General features: G+C 37.9%; 1 protein-coding gene and 1 long non-coding RNA gene across 6 annotated transcripts in view; one reads left to right on the top strand and one right to left on the bottom strand.

Moving 5' to 3' along the window:
* LOC126871144 (uncharacterized) overlaps positions 1–17,375 on the bottom strand; it is a 29,475-nt gene extending 12,100 nt beyond the window's left edge. For 3 of the 5 annotated variants that reach the window (XR_007691533.1, XR_007691534.1, XR_007691537.1), the window contains exon 1: positions 6,042–17,375. This is a non-coding gene — a long non-coding RNA (uncharacterized LOC126871144). The remainder of the gene's footprint in view (positions 1–6,041) is intronic. The other 2 variants (XR_007691536.1, XR_007691535.1) reach the window with 2 other exon arrangements.
* The window catches only part of LOC126871133 (plexin domain-containing protein 2), a 45,377-nt gene that overhangs the window by 17,159 nt on the left and 9,288 nt on the right, over positions 1–18,930 (top strand). The gene's annotated exons all lie outside the window — the stretch shown is intronic.

Below are 18,930 nucleotides of genomic sequence, written 5' to 3'. Positions count from 1 at the left end.
TTGCGGCTTGTCAATAAATATTGACGATATTGACAATACGTACCGTCAATATTTACCGACAAATCACAATTTTTCTCATACGTTCGATATTTATCGACGATACATCTCGTTCGTGCAACGATGTCGAGTAAGAAGCAAACTTGTGCAGCCATCATTTTAGCATCAACGAAGAAATCGAATAAGGAAAGAGTATGAGTTAGGGAGTGGCTTCTAAGAAGAGATATATTCGCACACACAAGAAGTTCGAATATTCAGACGAAAAGATTTTCAAAATTATTTTCGTATGAGTAGCACGTGTCCCTTATACGTACTACGATGATGAGAATCTTGAAATATTTACGATATATATATATATATCGCACGTCTGAGGGCCACCTGAAGTGTTCCCTCCTCGAATACAAGTTAAATAAAGAAATAACTTTTATAAGGATTATTATAAAAATTATTATTCTTATTTATTAATTATTATCTTTCAATTTATAGCCGACGGTTGTAGTCTCTGTTTAGGACGCGTCACATATTCAGAAATCTTTTTAACTCGTGCGGATGTTAAAAAGCGTTTGACGCGTTCACTTTCGTTTCACCGTACTTATTGCTATACGGTCTCAGTCAATTAATACGCGCTTGGCAATCACAACGTCGTTGATGTCCATGTAGAACACGTTGGCATATCGCTTCATCGACCTCGTTAGTGCCAAAAGAGTTTACCGAATGGCATTCGAATGGAACTCTATTTATATACGTATATATAGAGTCACTTCTATCGTCTGTATGTTCATAGTTTGCAGTATGCGGCTCGTTTCAATAGGACAGTCCTCGTATCCATTTAAACGACAAAGAATGGAAGCGTTACAGCGTCGAAAGAAGGAAGTTCGTATTAGATCGTTCGTGTTACATAGTTGCTAAATAGCGCACACGAATCCACTACGAACTTTCGATTTTTTATTCCGTCTTTGTTATCATATTTACGGATAAATCGTTGTTGCTGCTGTATATGTATAATCGAACAATATTTGATACATTTTTCAGGTGTCCTCTTCAACTCTTTGTAGAGCTTAACGATAATATTAATATTGCGGGGTGTAACATAATATTATACCGTTACAGTCTACTGCTACGAAATTATGCCTTTTTATCAGGAGATATTCTTCATTTAATTGATAATATTTATTTTAATATCAACCTGATCTTTATTATCGCCGCCTATCGTTTTGTTTGTTTTCTAATTGTTTTGGTACCGAAGGTCTAGTAACTAATTAGAATAAGTTCGAGAGATTGGCCGCAGGCTAATGTGAAAGAATTCTAATGACTCTCGAGGCTAATTACCGCTAATTGAGTGGTTGACTTAAACGATTACTATTTCGTATTACATTTCATGGGATCGGTGATCCCATCGGTAGACACAAGATGATTATGATTTATAAGAACATCTATCCGCGTAATAACGTTTCATGATGTATCGACAACGTTTTATCATATCACTCGCTGCTATCATATCGCTAACAGAACTCGCATCTTTCGTCCACGTACAGCTAACATTTTTATCGTTTTCGTACGCGTCGATCTGCTGCTCGAACAGTGATCGATGAACGCGTTTCAATTTTCATGTTTCCTTCGACACACAGCTAAAGTGCAATTAGTCCGCTAATTAGTCACCGTAATCGGTTGGCGCCTGATTTTAAATAATCACCTCGAATAGTTGGCATAATATAGGAACTGCTAAATTAAAATACATCGAATAAAATGAGTAGTACTGACAGTGGTTTAACGAAGCTTGTAATTAACGATTACTTTAATGTTTAACGATTAATTACCGTGATATAGTTGCCATCGATAGTTGCATTAGTATTAACGAGGTCTGGCCCTTTCGCACTGTTCTGATAATTATTAGCGAAACTTTACGAATCACAATTTTCATTTGTTAATAGATAGAATAGTCACAAGCTATTGATATTAATAAATTCCTTTGTATTATAATAACAAGTCTGGCAACGAAGCGAACGGAACTTTAAATGCAAATTTTACAAATTGCTAATTGGCCAATTATTCTGTGCGACGCAAAATAATAAACTTGCGAAGAGTAAAGAGTCTATAACTTGTCGCTACAATGCGTAACTTGTCAGCGATATTAATCGCGCGCGGTGGCAGCGCGAAATATTTGTCAATATTTGAAAAAAACATATCAGAAATCTGAAAATAGTAGATTTACGTGAAAGGAAGTAACTGCCAGTAGATACGTATTTACACGATGAATCACTGTGTACTGACTCGAAGATGAGAAAACAAATTTCTCCTAAAATTTCGTAGAATTCGTCTTCCAAGACTATAGAGATAAACGTGTTGGTTTTCAAAAGACGATATTTGAAGATACCCTATCTTGAACAAAAATGTTCATTTTCCATACTGCCGCCACCTAATGGAAGGAAGTCCTCTTGGTTTCCCCTCTTCCATTTCTTTGCGCTTGTATCTATCGAGTCTGTGTGAGCATTTCCTTCTCTCTCCGGATGAAACTCGCAGAAATCTTCTCTCAGCACGACCCTTTCTAAAAAGAATTTGCAACGCGATATCCGATCGAAGCCATACGTCGAAGCGTTTACTGTGTTTTTATTAGACGACGTTTTAACGCTATCGACGAGACATTGCCAGCACGACATGAATTGCAAAGCAGTTTCCTTTGTCCAGCAACGACCAGCACAGCAAAGTTCTTTGATTAGTATGCGCAGAAAAGAAACCTCTGACAATTTATTGACTCGTGCCTGGAGGTTCGTGCTAGACCGTTGTTACGTAGACATTCTAATGTCCAGTCTTACCGCCAGCTAATTTTCCAACGAAATTTTCAAGCGCAACACGCGAATTTATCGAAAATAAAAGACCTGGTAGAATCCAAGAAGCAATTAAACACGCAAAAAGCGGATACTCGAGTGACTGAAATTGTTCGAAACTGCGTTTCATATACAACAGATGATAATTTCTCTTCTTGGTTTTTTAATTCATCTTCCTAATCTTCCTAAACTGCTTTCGAGTCTACACATGTCTTTTAGTAGTTTCGCAGGACCAGTTTCCTCTTGCGCTCCGTATTATTCAAAGTTTAGCCTTAAGTTTGCCTATTATTTGTAATACTTACTTATAAAGTATACTTATCTATAATAAGTATTAACTCATTATAAATAACCAGCCATGTCACTGCGCCACGCCAGAAAAATTACTGAAAATTCTCAACGCGAGAATTGATCGTAATTTTAATAAATAAAAAAAAAAAAAAAAAATTTGCCTCTAACGCAGGATGTTGTTGGAATAAGAGCTGTTGGAGAAATCGACGACTAAAGCTGTATCTTCGATCAATATCCCGCGAATCCGTGAAAGGTAATATTCTTCGTTGAATTTTATCGTGCGAATTCACGGGATATGATATTTTCGGCGATTAAAGCGAACTTCACAATAAATTCTAAGCCACAGTCGAAATTCACGTTTCCTGAATTTAGCCAGAACCGTTGAAACGGTTACTTACTCGGTGGAAACTTTCGCCGTGTTGCGTCAACAGGTGAATTAGTCGGCATCGAAGCGGAAACTTGGTTTAATTCACCAAGAATATACTTGGCGGACACCTAATTCGCTTATCAACGGGAACATCCCGTTGTTAACGAAGATGATTCACGAAGAAAGAATTTTTTAAACTGTCGGTTAACCATGACGAAACGTATTGGACAATATCATTACGAGTTTAGAATTTCCGAAATGAAAACACCGTCCCAAAGAAACTTTCAGCTGACCTGTACTTTCTCTTGCGCCATTATGCAGACCTATTGGCACATAAGATCGCCTTACAAATCGAGTTATGCAGGTCATTTAAAAAATTATAATTAGGCTGCGGATTTTTATGACTTACTGACGCGACATAGCAAATATTCCGAGTATAATACTCGATTATAATAGTCGAGTGGCACATATATAGAAAACAGAATTTTTGCCTAAATTTTGATTTTTGCGCGTTCATAAAAATTACGAATCGTCGTAAAATATTTATCGAAATCTGAATATCATTGCCTCCATTACTGGAACATCCAACTCGAGAAGGGTAAGTCGCAAATTTTCAGCAACGTTTCTTTTACTTCTCGACATGTACACGCGTTCCAATGTTCGTATACAGCAAGTGTAACGTGGATTATATACGACCCGAATTATCTGGAATTGTTCAGTCAGTTCCATGTAGCATCGGTTGAAGGTAACATCAGATGTCTGTAGTCGTATCGAAACGGAATGGAAGTCTCGTTTTTCTTGTTACAGGCATACCGAGAGGAACAATGATCGCTTTCACCAAAAACCGCGGCATGCGAGCCCCGAGAAACGTTCGAGGTCTTTGGCCCTCTCTCCTTTCGTCCAACTCATATTTCTTGTTATCTTGGCTTTACAAGTATCGAAGGAGGAAATTATTCGGCGATCGGAAAATCGTGATTCATTGGGATACGGGGAAAGCGAATGCATAGGCCTCTCTTTCGCTTACGATCCAGCTAAATCGCCACTGATATTCGCGAACGTCGTTACGCGACTCGCTGACCTGAAAATCCTCCTACCGCATCGATATGCTTCGAAGTTGAAAAAATTTCTACGAGTTTCCAGAGAGCGTGGAACAAACGAGCCTCTTTTCTCCACACTGTTCGAAGCGCGCTTTAACGAGCCTAACTTAACTAGATCGCTCAGTCAAAGACTTCTATAATCGCGAAACTCAGTCGGCTTTAATTCTTGCGAATTTTAACATTGTATAATTTATCTTCGAGAAAAATGAGACGGCACGGAAAACGGTAATATGAACGCTCGAATAACGTAATTGCTTCGTCGCATTCTTGAATAAAGCGATTATTACGGATGAGATAAGTCTTCCTAATTTCATTCACGTAATAATATTTTTAACCGCCTGACGGATTAAATAATTTCGTGGAAGATTTTAAACGTAGCTCCTCCGTGGACAACTTTGAAGATTTCATGGTTTACGAAAACTATTCTTTGATAAATCGTAATCTGGCTTATATATTCGTCGTGTCGAATGAACCACGAGTAGGAGAAGCAGAGTAGCGCGAGTTTGCACGAATGCAAATGTACCTCGAAATAGGTCAATTTCAAGCAGTGTCACAGGTGAGATCCATCTGTCGAGATCTGTTGACCTTAGGACCGCGAATCGGAACGATTTCACCGGATGAAGTTCGCTTTCTTAATGGAAAGTGTTGCAGCGATTTCGCGTGTTTTCCTCGATATCGGAGTATATATCACGGTGAACGATACATCTTCTAAAATATCACGTCTTTACGACCATCGATTATAATAATCGATGAATATTTTTCTTTTTCTGCCATCCGACAAATTGGACGAAACGAAGCGGAGCAACACGTGGTCGCGGCGCGATTCTGAGAAAACGTGAAACTTCAAATTTGAAAGTGGTCGTTCGATTTGCCAACCTAGGAAAAGAAAGCACATACATAATACACCGTTGTGAATTTGAAAGTATCGGAATACTTTGATACATCCGTGGCGATGATATTAGATCGAGTGATAAGTTCACCAGCGTTTTACCAAACAACGAACGAAAGCATATTGTGCAATACGTTTCGCCAAAACGAACAATTCCTTTCCGTGACCGTACGTACGTCGCGTAAATTACTGTGAGACCGCAAATCGTATCCGTCCGTTTTACGAGCGGTGAACTTTCCACACAGGGCACACATCCAGCCATCGCTTTTCATAACCGTAAATCGTCCGAGTTATTTTTCTATGAGCGCCACTTACGACTTATGAGCGACTGTGTGACGAGATGGTACGAGGACATTGCGAACGCGTTTAAGCGAGTCGGCCTTTGGTAGGAGCGCCGGTAATTGCGCTGGAAAACGCGAGCGAATCGTCACGCTCGGTCACTCCTTTTATATGGAACAAAACGAGCCACGTGCGTCGTATACGGACGACGATCGAACACGCGTCCAACGTCTATCGTAGGTGATTCGAATGAAAAGAGTAGCTAATTCTACTAGACAGCGTCTAACGCATATACGTACGTCGTAAGAAGAGAATAGTGGGCGGTCGTGGTCTACTCGGTGGCAATGTAACGCAAGAGAGGAAGGAAAATACAAGCAGGCCATATTTGTATACGCGGCCAACTGTCCTCGATTCTGAAAATTTCCCACGTGTCATTGAACCGTTAGATTAACAGACGAACCAAAGGGGACTATAACGAGCCACGACCTTTTCGTTGATTCGTCGTGATTCGAATGAATCGATGGAAACTGTTACGAACACTTACTTGTTGCGTACATGCTGTTCCTCGTTGCTTCTTTTCGCTCCTTGTACACTCTAAAACACATCATGACACTGTGTTTCAACCGTTGCGAGTTTTTTTTTTTTTTATTTATTTATTTACATTTTACAATTTGTCCAGTAGGACATTTGGTAAAATATTATAGCTTAGTGATATAGTAATATAGCATGTGGATGGCTACCCCCAGTGGGATACCATCTTCGAATTTGATTGATTTATTTTGTTGCGAGTTGAATTCAGGTAGAACATTTATATGTGTCTACGTTTCGTAACTATAAAATTACCTACGAATTTTCAATTTCTATATACATTAGGTTGTCCGAAATGTTTCTTTCGTTTTATAAGGAAATAATAGACGCACATTGTTTTTTGTTTTATATTAGTTTATTGAGATCCACAGGCTGAAGAGATTCGAAGATGGTATCCCACTGTGGGTAGCCATCCACATGTTATATTATTATACCATTAAGCTATAATATTTTACCAAATGTCCTACTGGACAAATTGTAAAATGTAAATAAATAAATAAAAAAAAAAAGAAACAGGCTAAAGAGACACTACCCGCTAGACCTAAACGCTAGATTCAATTAGTTATCTAAATTAAGTAATATTTACTTATTTATAATATTTATAAATTATACTTATCTATAATAAGTATTAACTTATTATAAATAATTAGCCATGTCACTGCGCCACGCCAGAAAAAATTACCGAAAATTCTCAATGCGAGAATTGATCGTATATTTTAACAAATAAATAAAAAAAATATATTAGTTTATTGAATTGTGCACGAACATAATAATAGAAATAGAACAAAATGGACCTGATTCGATAAAATAATATTTGTTTTTTATTTATTTATTTATTTATTAAAATTACAATCAATTCTCGCGTTGAGAATTTTCAGTAATAATAAAATAATATAAAACAGAAATTGTTGTTCATCTATGATCACCTTATGAAACGAAAGAAACTTTTCGGGCAATCTAATATTTGTTGATGTTAACGCGATATCGAGAAATAATTTGCAATTTTCTTTTCCAAACAGACTGGATTATAGCAGATAGAAAAAAAGTAGATCGAGAGAAAACTAGTTTCTTCTTGCGATTATCACGCGCAGGAACATTAGCGTGTCGTTAGAAGTTGCTGCAGAAGGAAATACTTATTTCGTAGCGCTGTACGAAATTTCTCTTTAATTACGGACCTTTCGAGGAAACAAAGAGTAGAATTTCGAACGGAACTTCCTTGCGCGTAAGGGAACAGATAAAAACGTTGCCCGTGAAAGAGAAATGTACGGCGCAACGCGCAGAAATGCTCGGGAATCGTTTCGATTCTTCGCGATCTGCGTTTTCACGTCGCTTCGTAGAACAATGCACGCTTGTCGCGAGAATGCGCCCAAAGAATCGCCAACGTGGAAAAAAATGCACGAGCTATTGAAAGAAAGAACGAAAGAAAGAAAGGAGGAAACTCCTATAGTAGCTAATAAAAAGAACATCGGCTCTCGTGTAACCTGTTTTAGAAAAGAACGTTAAAAGGATAACTTTTACCTAGTTTTACTCAGTTGACCAAAAGTCAATTTAAAACCACAATTCCATCTTCGGAATTCTTTTGAAATGCGTCTAATTATCCTTTCGCGTCTCTTTATTCCGATGTTCGTTTCTTCGTTTCTATATCGAGATTTAGCGAAAGTTTCCAACATCAAAGCTTCGAACGTTTCAAGCTTTTCCAGCGCTCTGAATTGTTTTCCCGTGTTATTTTACGCGTTATTCTGAGAATTTTGCTATCATCCGGATCAAAGTATTTAAAAGTTCCATCTTTCCGTTCCATTTTTATACTGTTTCCTCGAAAGATCGCGAGACGATTGCAAAAACACGAAATAAGTTCTACTGGGAAAACATTATAAAGATCAGGATTATACCGATCTTTGTTTATTATATAGATTTATCTATCGTGATTGAAACAGAGAAAGGACTATATCTATTTAATTAGAACTTAGTGCAATAATGTGATACAACTAAAGCAACTAAATTTCTTTAAGTACTGTACCTTGCAACTAACAACTCACAATGATTCGACAACTTACAACGGTTCGACTTCTTACAACTAATAACTCACAACGACTGGACAACTCACGAATAACTATTATCCCGAAATTAATTGGAGCTTCACCAAGGAAGCCTTTGTACCTAGAGCTTTCGTTATTGCTACAACGTACACGTGTTTTGCAGGTATTGACACAAGTAGTCATATAGGGCGACAGGTAATGACCCCCCCATCCCTCTCATCCCACCCCTCCCCAAAGTTACACAGTACCCAAAAAGCAAGCTACCGAAGAGTCCTGTTTTGCGACCAAGTTTTCAGGACAGAAAAAACAAACAAAAACAAAATCACATAGAAGCTCCGCTCCCCCAGCGGCTTAAACCCAAAAATTATACTAAACACGAAAAATGCAAAGCGCCGTTGCGTATCGGTACTTTTTCCTAAAACATCACTACAAAAATTCACCGTTTATTGTGAATACCAAAATGTATTTAAAATTGTATCTTGGGTTTAATAAACATCTTTAAATAAAAAAGTAATGACCCACCGGGATTTCTCATCTTTCCCGGCCTGTAAGCACTTTTATTGTTTTCTAACTGTGATTCATCGAGATGTCCGACGGTTTTCTCTCCATAATACAATATTTATATTCTCAACGCAAGAATTGATTGTAATTTTAATAAATAAATAAAAAAAAAACAAATACGATATTTATGAACGCGATAACAGCGAAAACATATTTCATAAACTATATTTGTAAATATTCTTAAAATATTTGTGTCGAGTAGAACGTGTCGAGTTGATACTTGTTCGCCCTGCATTATTAACTTTTTATCTTTCTAGTTGGTAAAAGTGTTTTTTTATTTATGTATCACAACTCAAGCAGGCAGTAGGATTACTACACGATATTCATCGTGCGTCATGCATAAGTATGATCTATGACGGACACAACGAGGATGGAAATCGCGTGGAAGCATAAAAGTGAAAGAAATCAAAAGGAAGAGGCAAAGGGAGATAGTTTCCTATTACGTAGGCTGCATGCGTCGCGCCACTTCCGGATGTTAAACCTTTACGTAACATCGACATGCCTTATCTTTATCGACATCCATAATTGCACGGTTACGTTTGCATCTTGTCTCGTTGCCGATATTACAAATCGCTTCTTTCCTTGCGGAACATTTTACACGTGTATAGATCCTTTTTCGTGCGTGTCCCAGGAAGGTTCCTTTTTGACTCAGTCCTTACATAGGTCTAAAATATAGAAATTAAAATACGCAAAATATATCCACAAATATATACGTATATTTCAAGTGCAAATGATAAAGCAGCTAAACGTCTTCTATCTATTTTAATTATTTTAGCGTGCCGTCCAAGAGTTAAAATAACATAGAATGATACATCTACAAATACATAGAACATAGATAGAACAGAATCGGACATTTCATACGTTGAAAAAGAGGAACATGCACTGGAAATACTTAGAAGTCTCAATATTTGGAATAATAACATTTAAAAAGTTACTCGTAAGGAAAACGGTTGAATTTACTGCGAACGCTTACGTTGCACGGCTTTAGAATGCTTTCTGCGAAAGTCTGCAGCCAAGAAATTGCACACAGTGCGAAAGTTGCGAAATATTTCTTGAACGAAGTTCAAACCAGCCGGTTCTCGATCGCGTGCGATGTTCGACGCGTGAAAAAAATTGACGACGCGCGATCCTTACACGCGGAATATATAATCGAAAAGAACGAGCCACGAAGAACACCGGAATGGAAAAGCGTGACTCAGTATCGGTTAAATGACGTCGGAAATGCAGGAATACAGGCGCGTCAGCGTTTTTCTAATAGGTATGCACATGATGCACAAACGTTTTTCGCGGTTCGTTCGCGCGAACATTGTTGGCCGTGCTTGGCGAGCAAGGCGGTTGCTCGAGGATGTTCAGGAACGAGTTCTGACTAAGCTATTTTTACAGCATGTCGCATATGATACGGGACAATCGTGAGTCACGTTTTAAAAACTGGTTTCATCGTGGATCTCGTGGATCGCGTCTTATGCGTTCACGCGTTCGCCATACCTGCCGGCCAGACGCACGAATCGCAACTATATGCACTTACGATTCTCTTCTTGGCGAATGGCCTTGGAGCAGAGAATATCCAACAGTTCGTTTTCGGCGTGAATCGAACTCCAATTCAGCCGATATTTGCTCCCGTTTTGTCATGGCCACTTTAAAATGTGCTTTAAGTAACCTTGAAATGTATAATAACCGACTCCGCTGTTATAGGAACGTTAATTGTCACAATAACAAGACAGTAGTACGTATAATCTATAGTAATTAGGCTGCAGATGTTTATGCACTTGCGGGAAATTTAGCGGATAACTTCTACTAATTATAGCATCGAAAGACGACGTTGACAATAATCAATTGCTAATGTGATTCTTGTATTCTTATATCGTTAGGTCTGATGTTTCTTTTCGCAAGCGCAAATATCTTTGCAATGTATCAAGGAATACGGGTAATCTATTAAAAGAATTTTTGTGCCTTTCGTTCATAACAAACACGGATTTGCATAAATATAGACGATATACTACTAATAACATGTTACGAAGTAAAAATGTCAAGACCGTTAAACATCTTGGAAGTTTCCTTGTTTTAATACACCGTTGTTATCCAGACGCTTGGAAAACTATAGTATTAGACAGACAGCGTGCGAAGAAAGATATAATAGAACACGACGAAAGTTTTATCGCTATACCGCTGTAACCATACAACGCAGAGTTACGTATTTAGCTGTGGCTATTATATCATGGTATCTGAAACTGTGACGGTACGGTCTCTGGAGAAAGATCACGCGAATCACCTTCGAGCATGTTCCGAGTTCCTCAAGGACGAAGCAGGATTCCGGTCCAACTATGGTCGGTCGATTACCTATACCTGCCTAGTAGCTTTACGCGCAGACCTGCTTCTTTCAACCTTTTACATACCTCAATCTTAAAGAAAATATGTAATTGGTATTCTCGTAACGAAAAGGAGACAGGGATCGATATTGGAACGTATCAAATGGAAATTATAAAGGAAAATGGCAGAGTATCTTTTCATTTCCCTGGAAACACGAAGATGGCTAAGCATCATTTTCGTTGCGAGCATTTCGATCCACTTCTTCGTGTAACCTTGGCTTCGAATTTTTGTGTCTCTGTTTCGTTCTCGTTCCGACGAACGAAACAAAGAGGCGAAGAATCAGAGTAAGAACCGTGGTATGCAAATTTTCTAGCACGCCGAGTGCACAACTGTGAGAATGCGTGGAAGGTAGGCGCGATAAGCTCCTCGTAAATGAACAGACACAAGTTTGGAGAGATAAGTAAGCGGATGGCAAGCAGGAACGTTTTGCAGTGGAGAGACCGAGGTAACCGAGCAGGCGAGCACAATCGCCAGGAAAGCCGGAAATTTCTAGAAGGAAAACGACGTGACGCCCAATATACTCCTGGCACAGACAAACGCGGTTTCATGATGAGTTGCGATTTCATCGGGGAAATTCTACGCGGAACTCGGAGAAAAGTTGGACAGATATCGGATTAAGTTGCTCGATTTACGTCTTGTAATTTTTAACGAGTTTATTTATGTTTAACGTTATTCTACTGTTTGGACAAAACGTTTAAATACAAAATAAATTAGACCCTTTGATGCAATAAATGAAACGAAAAATACAATAAAATAATACGAAAATTCGATTAAAATCGCAGGCGAAAAATGTATTACTGAAAAGAACACACGCAAAAACAGAAATTCAGGATGTCTGAATTAAAAGAGATTGATTTACGGACTAAACTTTCGCCGAATATTCGTAAGACAAGTAAAACGAGTAAATTCAACATCGTGTAACCGAGTGTTGTTTGAAGCTTATATAATGCGTGTAGTTGCAAGTGCAATTCGCTCTAACATTTTATACGTAATTAAAAGACAAACAAATGTATTGTTATCCGTAAAGTGAAACGATGTTGCGATATCTAATGATAATAAACTATAATTAACGAATAATACCAAGTTTTCAGATAAATTGCGCGGTAATAGACCTCTGCCATTCGTTGACAATTGCTTGTACACCAAAAATACATACTTTATGCGCATATTATGCGCATCCTTGGCTGCTAACTTTTTCACCTTCTACCTCTATTCTATTTTCTTACACACTGCACACATTTTCTGCCCGTGCCAGTCTTATAACTTGATATTTATACAGTGTCCGGCTCAATAACATACACAAACGGGCATCAGGTGATTGCTGATGAAAAAACAAGGAAGGAATATGTAATGTGATGTTATCGTACGAGGATTAGTTTGCGAGAGAATCGGCTCGAAAGGTATATTAGAGATTACGAACATTTATATAATTTTGCATTCTATAAGTATCTGCAATGTATCTATATAAATATCTACAAGTCTGTTGTTTGATATTGGCGTCGTTGTAACTGCACTCACATTTGTTATAGAACACTAAATAAAGTAAAGATAGTTTTTCGTTTTTTAGTAAATATCAAAAGTATAGTCGTAGTCGGTAGTATAGTAGGCTGTATAATATCAGAATTTTATCTTTGAAACCAGATAAGGTGCTTGACGTGTTAGTCGAGCGAATTTGAAACAAACGATATGCAACTAAGTGCAGATGGACCAGTTTTTCCTTAGGCAAATGCTCAATTTCGAACGTGTATCGATTCGACGACGAAATCACGTTTTACAATACTTTCGCGTTTCTAATGTAACAAGAAAAGTAACGACGAGAAAGAAGGTAAAGAGATCTCGCTTTCCTTGCTGACGAATGTGTAAATTTTAAACGTCACTGCACTTAAATTGGAAATCTCAATGTGGATGGTACATAGTACAAGTAACATTGACATTGCCGGTTAATTTCCGGTCGACAATAAAAGATAGGCATTGCGTCATAGCAGATAACAGCGATAGAAGAGCAGCAACAAAGCAGAGAAATTTCACATCGTCGAATACGTAGGCGTGTCACGTGCGCAACTTCTCATTGAATTCTATCACAGAAATGAAGGATTTCATTCTGGAACCTTTGAAATCTCTTCGACGTAATAACGCCGTAAATTGTCGAAAAATATATTTGACCAGTGAGCCATTCACAATCAAACCATTTAATGCCGATCGCGTAAGTACGTAAATAAATCATGCAAATAAATTTACTAGATAAGGATATGGACTAAAAGAGGTAGAGTTCTAACAAAAGAAAGAAGATAAAATGACGTGCATTGTAAAAATGAAATACAAATAGTACAAGTAAAATGCTGAAGGAGCCATGTTCGAGGGTATAGAGAGATATGTACTTTCGCGGCAAGATCAAAAAATAATTATTCAACGGATGCTGCATCACTGTGATCTCTCTCTCCCTGCCAGATACCGGGAGGTCGTCAGGAATATCGGCGCCACATGTCTTGCAACACAGCTGCTTACGATGTAAACTTACAAGAGACAGACAGACAGACAGTTTCTACAGTCAGCAGAAACGATAAGAATCGAAACTGTACAAAGTGTTTGGCTCCGATTTGGATGAAGAATCGAGTCTTCTATCGATATAAAGCGTACTGGAGCATGGAGCCACACCAGTACATAAGCATGCAGTGATTTCGTTTAAAACTCATTTTTTTCGTATCGTACAATTTGCGTTCTTACAACGCAATTTTGCTTTAGCATTGATTTGCTTCTTACATATCTTCCTACATGCGACGCGTATTGTCCATTCTTTCTACCTATATTCCTGGACATCCTGCAGCCTTTTTCGAGTCAACACCGTCTTCTATAATAGCTAAATATATCTTTCGCATCGTAAAAAAAATACATGGCAATCAGCATTTCGACTATAATTATTATCAGACTGCGATTGTTTGTGCATTTGCGGGAACTTGGAGGATGCAAGAATGCATGTGATGCATCATGTAGAAATATATAATTCGAAGATGGTATCCCACTGGGGGTAGCCATTCACATGTTATATTATTATGCCACTAAGCTATAATATTTTACCAAATGTCCTACTGGACAAATTGTAAAATGTAAATAAATAAATAAAAAAAAAAGAGAAGTAGAAATATATAAACATCCAAAGTAAGGTATTCGTTGTGAAACGTAGTAAGTGAAACAAACAAGCCTTCGTGTTCCATTCCTTTCTCTAACTATATTCATAGAGATATGAATTTACATAAAAATCTGCGGTCTAATTATTACTTAATATCATACGGGTGTAATTAACTACTAACGAGGGGAGAAATCGGACGATTGACATATTCGTTGATTAAACGCTTCGAAAAAAAAAAACGAGCCCTTTTATGCCCGAAAATATACCTGTTAGTCGATAGACGATCAATTTTTTTTCTTTTTTCGTAATTATTCGGGAATAAAAAAAACGCACCGCCTATGCCTAATTCTGTTTAACGCACTGCACGTTAACGATTTCATTTTGTGTCGTCGACCTCCCCTGCCCATGATCGATACCTATCGTTCCGTGAAGAACAAAGGTTAACATGTAACAGGTACGCGACTCGTAGCTACAACGTCCACCACGTTGCGAACTATTCGCTTAGTTTCTCGATATACCGGAACGTTCACGGTGCATGAACATATTTTTGTTTCAAAAATATCTTTCTTCTTTTTCCTTTTTACCATGGACAGCATTTTATCTTTTTATTAAAACATATTAATATGATCTTTAGATACGATCAAAATATTCGTGAAAACGACAAATAAAAATTGATTAGTATGAGGTATCTTATATAGGTTTCGATATGTTACTAGTTTACTTTATGTTTAGTTTATGTTCTTAGTTTACTTTATCACGTCTCGTTATAACGGATCTCACTGTAGATCGTTGTCTCGATGGAAAAATTAAAAATTAAAAAAAATTTTTATTCTATATTTTCGACTGTGTAATATAATATACAGGGTAGTCGGTAACTGGTGGGGGTGATTCTACGCGAAAAAAGAAGAAGTGAAATCCGTTATAACGAGACGCGATAAAGTGCACGCGTATCGAGCGAAAATTCAAAGTCGATTTTCTCGAAAACAAAGCCTCGAACGAAAAATTTTTATTCTATATTTCCTCCTTCCTTCTTTGATTTCACTAAATCTAACGACTTTACGGAGTCTTCTGATCGTATCGAGGTCACTTCATTTGGAATCCCTCTGTGCAGTCTTGGTCGCAAAACACCAAGTTCCCCAGCCTCGGGTGATAAAACTGGCTCGTCAGCCACATTCTCTTTCGAAATAGGCTCCACTCACCTCTACCACGTAACAAAATTAGTAGTAGCGGTGGGATACTTCGAGATAGCCGATTCGCGAGCGAAAGTGAGGGAAATGTACGTTAATGTTTATTGGCTAATTCGTGTTGGTCGTTGGAAAAGAATGCTGCTGCCCTTGAGAGAAAGCAGATACACCGATATACACCGATATGAATCAATAAGTAAACAAATAATTGAATCAACGATTCGAACGATTCGTCATCAAATTAACGCCTAATTGGTACGCATATGTAACCGTAAAGATCCATAAAATATAAATCGAATTTGCTACAGTGGTTTACAACCACACTATTGGTTTACAACCAGTGGTTCTCGTTAGTTTTTAAGTTTCTTTTAAAAGATGTACAGATGTTATGACACACTCTGTATACGAATCCTAAAATGTGGTATTTATCAGATATTTAATTAAATGTCTTTATTAGATGTAATTAGTCCTTATTAGTCTCGATACTAATAAAGGAAAAGAGAGGAATAGACTTTGTCATTTGCCTTTGCCCTTGGGAATTATTATTTTAATTGTCCTCAACAATAACACCGCGGTAACCACCACAGTGGAAGGGATTCTTGCCTCCTATATAAGGGAGCCCGAATTCTGGAAAATCAGAAACATCCAGTTATTACAAGAAGCAAGTAGAAAATCACCATAGTTAAACGCTGACATTCCAACTTCGTGACAAGATTTCCGAGTGTGTGACAGGGACTTCTCAGTGAAATAACTCGAACCAAGCGGAACACGCAAGAAATCAGTGTGCTCAGGAGAAAGAACGCCAGAAGATGCAAATACAACGACAAGCGCGACCGAGAGAACGTTTCGTGGACAAAGTTCGCATCTTCGTGTCAGAAACGGAATCGCTTACTACCGTCTGGGTCCGGCTGGAAGAATGGCCGAGAATGACCAGGAGACTCACATGGATAATGCAATCGTGGCCTATGGCGTACCAGCCAAACATCGCAAAATTGTCCATAGGTATGCTTACCGCCGTGCCAGTAAAAATGGATAATAATTATTTTTACGAAAGGGCTCAGCTCCTAAGACGAACCGAAACGGGTTTCGTCGTTCTGTTGATCGACTGGGGGTTAATACAGCACCACCAGTTCAATTCGATTAGAATATTACCAGCCAAGTTTGTAAACTTGGCACCATGGGTAAGGAAGATTAACCTGCGAGGTGTGCAGCCGCCCAATCAATCTAAGGAAGCATTGAACGACGAATTGGCAAAGCTGATTATGCGATTACAACGAGGAACTCTGCTCGACGTCCACCATTCCCCAGTAGAAGGAACGACCGCGAGATTGCTGCTGGACTGCTTGCCCGGACAATGCTCGATAGACATAGGATCGTATTGGCTGAATTTAGGATACGTCATTCCTAAAGCACTTCCTTCATAACACGAAGACAGTTACTTTTTCTGGATGAAAACACCACTGTGATGTTTCATCTGGATTAATATATAGAATTTATACAGCGCTACCAATATATTAATACATTATAGTTATTATATTTTCGACCAATCGCGGGGAGACGCACTCGCGAGGAGAGACGTCAACGGGAGTCGTAAATTCCCGTTGCGATTATAGCAATTGACACCACGAATTGATCGATCCCCTGATTTCCGTTAAGATAACAGGGGTAGTTGAGTTAGTATAACACTGTGATTCACAGAATTATAAGGTTTCATTTTCAACACTTAAGTTACACTGTTCAACTTGTCGCCCGAAGGTACGATAGATATGCACGCTATAAGATAGAAGGTACGATAGATATAAGGCTCTTATAATTGAACTTGATTGAGAATTGATTGTAAAATTCTTCCAAATAGAAAAGAAATCTTTCGATTTTGAGAACTTGCTGTTGCAACTCGTCAAGTATATTTGAAATAATTAAATATAAATAAATAAGTCGTGAGACGTTCGTACCAACGTATTCGCTAGACAGTGTATAATCGCTCGCAAATATGTTGTTAGATACTGGGTATGTAGAAGAAATTTACTATACTGTAATTAGATTTGCAGCAAACGCGCAAAGTTAAGCGACTGTAAAGTTAAGACGCATCTACAAGTAATTGTATGGAACGTAACGTTCTCACTGCAGAGAGTGGCCTTGGCGACGTATGTCAAGATCAAGTTCATCGATGGTGACTCTTCTCTTACGAATAATTAGCCAACTTTCGTATCCCCCCTAATCACTGGACTATTTGATACGACGGACCAGATTCGCAGGCTGAAGAGGCACTATCCGCTAGACCTAAACGCTAGATTCAATTAGTTATCTAAATTAAGTAATATTCACTTATTTATAACACTTACTTACAAATTATACTTATCTATAATAAGTACTAACTTATTATAAATAATCAGCCATGTCACTGCGCCACGCCAGAAAAATTACTGAAAATTCTCAACGCGAGAATTAATTGTAATTTTAATAAATAAAATAGAAAAAAAAAATATTTCTATTTGTCAATTTCGAAACGCTTTTTCTCTATCTTTAACTTAACTTGCCCATGTATCAAATGGTTAGGTGAGAATTCAGCGATACTGTGCCTGATGTTGTTTTTTGTTAAACTTTTTAAGTTTTAACCTTTTTTTTTAACTTTTTGAGCAATTCTCAAATTCTTATTTTTTATTAATTTGAACCTTTTTGTGGCATAATAGTAGCATAGTATGTGAACTTATCGTTGCGTACCACAAAAACATCCATTATTTCTTCTACTTTATTTATCTTCGTTCGGAGTTTCGCCCGGTCACTCGCGAAGTCGTTGCCACTGATTGTTTGGAAACACTCTTATGTTCAGTTAGATCTGCTTTTATTTGATCAAAAATCCAATTCATTTTCTGGTTTTTTTATACATTCTACACGTCCTATTCTTTCACCTTTTGTGTTTTCGTTACTGGTGATACGGAGGACTGGAAAATCGAGAATCGATTTTCTATGTCCCGAATTACTGTTCTTCTCTCGTGATTTATTCTATTGCCAAATGACCGAATGGCCAAATGACTGCCGGTAGAACAAAAGAAAAGTGAAAATGTCGGTTGGCGAGTAGTTCGAATTCTATAGAATTTACATATATATATATATATACGGCACGCGCCGTAACGCAGACTAAAACTACCAATAGCGCGAGTGAGCGTTCCAATTTGAAATTTAAATAAATTTTAACAATTTGTATAGAAACCAAATTCGAACCTCACAACCCCCACGGAATAACCCGTCACATGACGACCCCTCCACGGTAGACCTAGATATAAATAAGGGTAGCGACATAGAAGAAGAGAGATAATTCCTTAGT

Source organism: Bombus huntii, chromosome 11 (genome assembly GCF_024542735.1).
Source record: "Bombus huntii isolate Logan2020A chromosome 11, iyBomHunt1.1, whole genome shotgun sequence".
NCBI lineage: Eukaryota > Metazoa > Arthropoda > Insecta > Hymenoptera > Apidae > Bombus > Bombus huntii.
Note: the sequence above shows the minus strand (reverse complement) of the source record. Positions and strands in the feature narration are given on the sequence as shown.